Here is a 9,222-nt window from a genome sequence, read left to right on the forward strand (position 1 = left end):
AGTCATGAAACCCACATCCAGTGAAATAAATGGTTCCAAAATGCCCATGAAGTTTATCCTATGTAGCTTTTTCAAATAATGTAACCTTCTAAGCGTAGCATTATTCCCCAAACCCCTTGCATTCCAAATCAGCCCAGACATTTAAACCTTTGAAGAAGAAGAAGCCCTTGAGCTATTAGCTTTACTTCTGGTCAGGACACCAGAAGGAACCGCATTGGTAGGTACATTCAAATTCCTACCAGTAGCATTTTTAGGTTTATGTGAAGCCCGATTAGCAGGAAAAATCAGCAACTGATCCAAATTCTCAGCAGCCTTGCTGGGCTCCATATTCATTGATGCTGATCTCTGCAGTGGCACACTATCATCCCTAACTGACTCCCCCTCTTCCACAAACATCTTCTGTCTAATCAGGCCCTCCGAGGTCTCCTGATCCGCAGAAGATGACACCATTTCCCCTTGGCCCGAATCTTCAGGAACTTCGTTGAGAATACAAGTCGCCAAGTGGCCAACAGTAGCTGTACCACCTATTACTGATTCTGCTGGAACCTTGTGCCCACCTTGTATTTCCTCCCCGCTGATCAAACCCTTCTGGTTAGTCAGGATGAGACCAAGTCCCTCATCCGGCCCAAACTGTGCTGAGTTTTGTGAAATCTGCCCATGCCGAGTAGTAGGTTGCTTCTCATGGTGTGCAGCAGCTGTAACTGGTTGCTTGTTAGTGGCTAATGGCTCCTGAACACCCTTGGTTCGGTGATGGCTAATCTGATCCAAACCATGTCCCTGCTCACCATGCCTTGTCCCAAGAAAAGAAGCATCTCCAACCACCACTTGCCCCTCAATTCTCCGTGCTCCATCATCATTTGAAATTTGCGTCCTACCTAATGAATCCTGAACCAATACATCCTCAGAATGCTCCCTCGATTGACCAATCTCATTGCCTTCCGCTACCACCGTTTGAAAATGAAATCCCCTTAGCTGAGGTTGCTCATTCCTGGACTCCGCACTACCATCATCCTCCATACTCGCAACCTTCCTTGTCAAATCAATAATTCTCTCCTCCCCCAAATTACCATCCTCTGCCAGATTGTGTAAAACTTGAAAGCTATTCCCCATGTTAGGTGATGGGTCTATCTCCTCGACTTGTGCATTAAAGTTTTGTTGGTGCAATCTTGCCCCAAGCATTATTGGGTTTTAATGTTTGGCTAAAACATGTTTAAGTTAGGCAATGTTGGTGATCTAACGTGTGTGAATTGAGTTCACAGGAAAGTCCAGGTTAGAAGACTTGGCAAAAGGTGAAGTCCCGGAGGCGCGGCCTCTTGGCAAAGGTGAAGTCCCGGAGGCGAGGCCTCTTGGCAAAGGACTTAGCACGACGAAGCTGAGGGAAACGTCTCAAGCTAGTGCAAGGAAGGGCACGAGGCTTGTGGAAGGCGTTTGAAGGTTTGCGTCAAGGCTAAGGGCTGAAGAAGAAGCTGAAAAGGGAGTTTCAGCTTGGTCAGTCAACTGGAATTGTGATTCAGTTGACTGATCAGAGTATCAGTCGACTGGACTGTATTTTCAGTCGACTGATCAGAGTATCAGTCGACTGGACTGTAATTTCAGTCGACTGATGGCTGAATAAGTCATACACAGAAAGATCAGTCGAGCCAGAAGAAGGCAGTCGACTGGCACCAGTCGACTGGCCTAGGAGCAGTCGACTGGAATTCAAACGTTGGGCTAATTAATGCAGCAATTAATGCAGATTCTGTAGCCGTTGAAGCCCATCAGTCGACTGGCCATGGGAGCAGTCGACTGATGTCACGAAAAGCATAAAAGACAGCTGCGAGATTGAAGAGAGCACTTCTTCTTTTCGAGTACATTTTTGTGAGATCTTCAACGCTCTGTCTTTTACTTTTCTACTCTTCCTCCCAAAGCTATTTTCTATTCATAAGAGGAAGAGATCAAGTGTAAAGGTTTCTCCGCCTTCAAGAGTTCTTGAGAAGGAGATCTTTTCATAGTGAAAAGGGTGTGTGGGCTGTGTGGATCCTTGGATTAGTCACCTCTGCGGAGGTGGAGACCAAGTAAATCGAACCGGGTTAGCGTTGTGATCTTTTATCTCTTTTATTATTTTGCTTCCGCTAATCTCTGTGCAGAGAAAGATCAAGAAATATCGAAAAATGCTATTCACCCCCCTCTAGCGAACGCACCGATCCTCAACAAGTGGTATCAGAGCCCGGTACGTTTCGGAAGATCAAACCATCAACCGGAGCAATCTATGGCGTTTCAAGAGGGATACAGCACCGCACGACCACCATACTTCGATGGCAACGATTTTACCTACTGGAAAGGTAGAATGAAATATTATCTTATGAACGACATTGAAAATTGGTTTAGTATTGTAGACGGCTTCGAGGAGCCAAAGGACGCGGACGGAGAACCTCTCCCGACAAAGAACTGGACGAAAGATATATGCAAAAGGGCTCAAGCAAATGCAAAAGCCACAACGACTTTACAATGCGGGCTTTCAAAAGAGCAACTGAGCAAGGTCGGCCCATTCGACTCGGCCAAGCAACTTTGGGAAAAGCTCATCGAATTGAATGAAGGCTCAAGCGAATCGAAACGAGCTAAGAGGGATCTCTTGGTTGGACAACTCCAAACCTTCACCATGAAGCCAAATGAAATGGTAAGTCAGATGCACGGGCGATTTAAGGAGATCGTGAACGGTCTTCATGTAATAGGTGAGAAAATTGAAAACAGGGACTTGGTAAGGTATGTACTTCAAGCATTTCCCCGAACCACCTTATGGGCATCGATGGTTGATGCTTATAAAGTGTCAAGGGATTTATCAGTTGTTAAATTAGATGAATTATTTTGTGAACTTGAATTACATGAGCAAGCTAACTTGTCAATGAAAGAGAAAGGTATAGCCTTGGTTGCAGAAAAGAAGAAGAAGAGGAAAAAGAAGGAGGAGTTCTCATCCGAGTCCGAGCACGAATCCTCCGACAGTGACGAAGAGATGTCAACTAGAGAGGCAGTACATTATATCAAACAGATGACTGGAAAGTCGAGAAGGTTCACTAAGAGAGATATCAAGAAGATGGTCACATCACATCGAGGTAAATCTCAAAGTTCAAACTATAATTCTAACGTCACTTGTTTTGAATGCAATAAGAAAGGGCACGTCAAGACAAACTGTCCAAAGTGGAAGAAGAAAGAAGAGAAGGAAAAGAAAAAGGAAGGGAAAAAGAAGAAGGAGGTCATGGTGGCCCAAGCCACGTGGGATGATACATCGAGTAGCGACTCATCGGATGATGAAGAGATATGTCATATCACTAGGCACATGGCGCTAATGGCACGTGGAAGTGATAAAGAGACTACAAGTGAAGAGGAATCAAGTAGCTACGAATCTTCATCAAGTAACGATGAATCCTCCTCAGGTGAGGATGAGGTAATGGATAAAAAGAAACAAAATCTTATTTTTCGAACAATGGCTTATCTTAGAAATGCTTTAGTTGAATCGAAATCTAAGGTTAGGATATTAAAGAAAGAACTTAGAACTATTAGGAACAATGCATGTGAATCTAGGGACTCTAGTGAAATTAACGAAGAAAATGCTAAATTAAAGAGTGAAGTCACTTATTTAAGAAAATGCTTAGAAAAATTTTCAAATGGATCAAAAACCCTTGATATGATTCTAAATAACCAAAGAGCGGTTTATAACAAGGCAGGATTAGGATACAAACCCAAAGAATTTGCATACATTTCCTTAGTAGGAAGACAAACCTCATCTATTGGACAAGTCACTAAAGGAATGGTAAAACAAGCATGGGTTCCCAAGAAGTATTTAGAAAATGTGAGTGAATCAAGTTTTTGGGTCCCAAGGAGTGATGTATTTCATGTTGTATGAGTAAGGAAATAATGGAAACCCCAAGCAATTCAAGGTTATAACTAGGGGTAATTATCAAGGGGGAGTGAGAAGTGATGTGGCTAATGAAAGAGTATTCATGACTAGGATTTATAGCTCATAAGACTCTAAAGAGACTTGACATATGCTTTGTAGAGTGATGAATTTTGGCTTATAACGATTCCCTACATTTCATTTCACAAGACCCTAGGAAAGATTGCTATGTATATGAACTTAACAATTATATGATATGTCTTTCTCTCTTATCCAATTTCTTTTAATATATGTTGCATTCTTGTTTGATTTAAATTAAGGATGGTGTATGGATTTAGGGGGAGTTCTTGTAGTTTAACATATCATTTTTAAAACATACTTCAATCATGACCCCAAATCTACAATTTAGACACATTTCATAAGCCCATATGAAAATTTTAGTAATGTCTACCTATTGACAATCTTAATCATCAAGAATGTTGATACAAAGCTTTTATGCCATTAAGAATTTAACGATTTTTGAAACTTGGTATCAAACTTATAAAATATAATCATTTTTCATAAATTCATATTTTTCCTTGATAGTATATGTGAAAACAAACTTGCTCGCAAAATTTTAGATTTTTCTGAATTTTGTAGAATTTTTAACGCATTTCTGAAGTTTGCTGTATAGTGCTGTTTTAGGATATCAGTCGACTGATGCAGAAATCCAGTCGACTGGACCAGTCGACTGCGGCCAAAATTCACTCGACCAATAATTCTGTGAGTTTCTTTTTCTTGTCCAGTCGACTGCATCAGATGACCAGTCGACTGATGTGTCTGATTTTCACTGTTTTGACCCGTTTCTTGATAATTGATCATTCTTTGACCTCTAATTTTTGATACATGCTCTAGGAGCATATTTTTGGTCTATAGGAATGTCCAAAACCTAAAACTTAGATGTCATAATACAATTGTTGGTGCTTGTTATAGATCTTGCTCTACCTCTTATTTATGTCTACCTCCTTAAATTCACATTTCTTCTTGATGATCATTCTAACTTAAGGGGGAGGTTGTGTTTTCAAACTTAAGGGGGAGATTTGTCTTTAAATTGATACATCATTGAAAAATATATGTGAAAGGGGGAGCTTGGCATTTAGGGGGAGGTCTTGGTTAATTCCTAGAATTTGGCATCCATATATATTTCATGATCATTCTAGAAGACCTTAGTGTTGCCCCCATACATAATGCATGCTTGTTTAACGGATTGATACAAAGTGATTGTGCCTTTAAGAGTTTCAAGAATTGTCAACTCTGTATCAAATAATTATTTTAATGGGTTATAACTTTTCAATCATGTTATAGAACTTCTAAAGACTAGTCAGAAAGTGAAATTCATGTTTACATTTTTACACCTTGCTTACATGATTAAGGGTTGGAATGAACTTGATAACTTTCCAAAGATATTGTTGGTGCAATGATGTTAGGGGAGGTCTACTTTAGGGGGAGTATGACCATCATTGGATAAAAGGATTACCTTTTTGATTTTTGTCAAAAAGGGGGAGAAATGAGAGATGTTTAAGTTAGGAGAAGGATGGTTTAAGTTAGATCATGTTATATGATTCATGCTTATCATGCTTATCATGTTTATCATATCATGCATGTTGTTATCATGCTTTATGTTTATTATAATCATGTTGTTATGCTTTTCATATTTGGCAATGTTGGTGATCTAACGTGTGTGAATTGAGTTCACAGGAAAGTCCAGGTTAGAAGACTTGGCAAAAGGTGAAGTCCCGGAGGCGCGGCCTCTTGGCAAAGGTGAAGTCCCGGAGGCGAGGCCTCTTGGCAAAGGCAAAGGACTTAGCACGACGAAGCTGAGGGAAACGTCTCAAGCTAGTGCAAGGAAGGGCACGAGGCTTGTGGAAGGCGTTTGAAGGTTTGTGTCAAGGCTAAGGGCTGAAGAAGAAGCTGAAAAGGGAGTTTCAGCTTGGTCAGTCAACTGGAATTGTGATTCAGTTGACTGATCAGAGTATCAGTCGACTGGACTGTATTTTCAGTCGACTGATCAGAGTATCAGTTGACTGGACTGTAATTTCAGTCGACTGATGGCTGAATAAGTCACACACAGAAAGATCAGTCGAGCCAGAAGAAGGCAGTCGACTGGCACCAGTCGACTGGCCTAGGAGCAGTCGACTGGAATTCAAACGTTGGGCTAATTAATGCAGCAATTAATGCAGATTCTGTAGCCGTTGAAGCCCATCAGTCGACTGGCCATGGGAGCAGTCGACTGATGTCACGAAAAGCATAAAAGACAGCTGCGAGATTGAAGAGAGCACTTCTTCTTTTCGAATACATTTTTGTGAGATCTTCAACGCTCTGTCTTTTACTTTTCTACTCTTCCTCCCAAAGCTATTTTCTATTCATAAGAGGAAGAGATCAAGTGTAAAGGTTTCTCCGCCTTCAAGAGTTCTTGAGAAGGAGATCTTTTCATAGTGAAAAGAGTGTGTGGGCTGTGTGGATCCTTGGATTAGTCACCTCTGCGGAGGTGGAGCCAAGTAAATCGAACTAGGTTAGCGTTGTGATCTTTTATCTCTTTTATTATTTTGCTTCCGCTAATCTCTGTGTTCGAAAAACTATTCATACCGAACGCACCGATCCTCAACAGTTGGATCCACACAGGGACAACCGAAGATTCTGCTGCATAAGAGAAATTAGGAGTCCACTTAAAGATCCTCAGTGGAACTCCCCCAATATACCAAACACCCCTAGTCCAGATTCGTGCCATATCTTCACTAGATGTTAAATGCAGAAAAATATAACCAGATCTGAGAAATCTTATATTATAAAAATTAGAAAGGCCTAAACTCCGAAACGCCTGAAGAATAATTTGCGGTCTAGGCCTCAGGCTAGAAAATTTTCCAATTAATGAAAATTAAAATTCCTCAGCCATACCAGAAACCTCCTCCTCGGTATAGAATATACCTGGTTTGTTATTGTAGATTGTGGCAGGTTTATAGTCTTCCCCCACATCTTCAAGACTTTTTTTGGATGCTCGTGGAGAGGTAGGTCTGAGCGCCGCTGCGTATGTGGTTTGGTGTGCACGATCAGCAGCAGGAGGTTCCCTAGGCTGCGCCACCGGCCCCCTTGTAGCAGTGACTGATAGAGGCTGAAATTGAGAGAGGTCCGGCGGAGGGAGAACAGGGGCGCCAGCGGTAAGAATCGCTGGCGGAATACGGTCGGCGACCATCGTCTCGTACAGGAAGTTTCCAGCGGCCAACGTCGCGCGTTGCGCACGGACTGCGTCCAAAACCTTCGTTTGAAGGCTTCCTGCGACCAGCTCCGAGGTTGATGCACAACCGGTGGCCACAACAGCCGCCGGAGCACGAACAGCGGCAACGCCGCTTGCCTAATCACCAGAAAATCACCCCTGGCGACGGAGAGAGGAGGCGGCGGATCAAAAAAAACCCTGGCGGAACACGAACAGCGGCCAGCGCCGCATGAGAAGTTGGAGTCGCCTTCGCGTGGATAGGAGCACCGCGCGGGAGGTTCTGGTCGGCGCCAGCGCCGCGCGAGGCGGACCACGGACGGCGACGAGCGCCTCTTGAGAAATCGCAGTCGCCGTCGCCTGGAGAGGAGCACCGCGCGTTGCACATGAATCACGTCCAGTACCTCCGGTTGAAGAGTTACCGCGACCAGCTCTGAGGTTGAAGGACAACCGGCGGCCACTACAGCCGCCGGAGCACGACCAGCGACGGCGCCGCTTGCCAAATCGCCCAAAAAAACCCTGAATCCTTACTTCTCCTTTGTTCACGCACTAAAAACATAAAATGAACCACACAAGCACATCAGTGAAAAAGGAGTATATTAAGTATTGCAAAATGCAATCAAAGATTCATTGAAAAATCAGCATAATACAGGAAACAGAGAGATCAGTCGACTGCCATTATCACCAGTCGACTGATGCCTGATAAACTGATTACCAGTGCCAACTTCGAAAAGTCATAACAAATTCATATTAATTCAAAAAAATATGAGATTTTACAATATGGTTTAATGACCCATAAATAATTTTTGAAAAATGGTTTCAACATATTTTCAATCCTAAAGATATCATTTTGATACTATGTGTCAAAAGATTTCAATTGTTTAAGAGACTTGCATTAGTATTAAAATATTTTTGGGTATTAAAATGTTGTTTGTACCAATCCTTTGGACTAGTAGAGTGAATTTAGAGCATACATCAAGTATTTGATGTCAATATATGGTCAATTTCCTATAAATCAGGTCAAAATTACAGTGTCATAGAGATATCAGTCGGCTGATATCTGTCGCAGTCGACTGATGGCTGAAAGTTCTGATTATACAGCCCAACTTTAGAAATTCATATTTAATTCAATTTTCGTCCAAAAATTCTAAAATTTGACAATGTCATTTCTTAGCCCATTATCTGTGAGATAAAATTAGTTTTAAAATTTTTTGCATAACTAAAACATGAAACGCGCTATTCACCCCCCCCCCTCTAGCGTTTTCTTTCGATCCTACAAATAGTGATTGCCTATCGAAATGATCAAGGATCACGGACCTTGGAGTAATAGCCAGAGGTTGTGAACCAAGTAAAAATAAACACATCATTTGTGTATTTTTTTGTTTTTCATTTCCGCTGCATGACTCTATCTTCGAACAATTTTCTAATGCGTACGAAATGTGTTATTCACCCTCCTCTAGTATTTTCTCAATCCAACTAAAAGGTCTCATACCAATGAAGATGTCTTCCATCTTATAAATTCATGATTATATATTTTCAATATAGGATTTTGATTGTAATCCCAATACTTCGAACCAGTCATTCCAAACTATTGAACCTGTTGGTGCCCCGGTTAGTTTTCATGTGATCAACCAAGTTAGGTTAAGTCTTGTGTATTTTTGATCTCTTTGTCTAAGTGTACAGGAGCTTAGGAACGGAGGAAGTCGAACGTAAGACGTAGCAGACGAGAAGGATGGCACGGGAAAGTGAGCCGACGGGCTCGGTGCATCTGAGGGGCGCGAAAGCTGTGGAAAAGTACACCGGTGGAGTGAAAAGGGAGTACGCGATGTCTGAGAAACGAGAAATCGAAAGGAAGTATACTCGAGGGGTAAAAGGTCGAAGTCGGATTCAGGTGAGCCTAACTCCGATTGGGCAGAAATCACCCAACTGATGATTCTACAAAAATTCAACAAAAGTCAAATATGTTGACTTTTGACTATTGATTTTGACTAGAGTAGAAGACTTAGACTTAGACCTTTTGGACGTGAGTTTTTTTTTTTTAAAAGATAAGTTTTATTTTTTATCATATAAAAGATAAATACTTAATTTTTATTAAGGATAAATC

The sequence above is a fragment of the Curcuma longa genome, chromosome 1 (genome assembly GCF_044706935.1).
Source record: "Curcuma longa cultivar G26 ecotype Majalengka, Jawa Barat chromosome 1, ITB_CL_G26_1.1, whole genome shotgun sequence".
NCBI classification, from domain to species: domain Eukaryota; kingdom Viridiplantae; phylum Streptophyta; class Magnoliopsida; order Zingiberales; family Zingiberaceae; genus Curcuma; species Curcuma longa.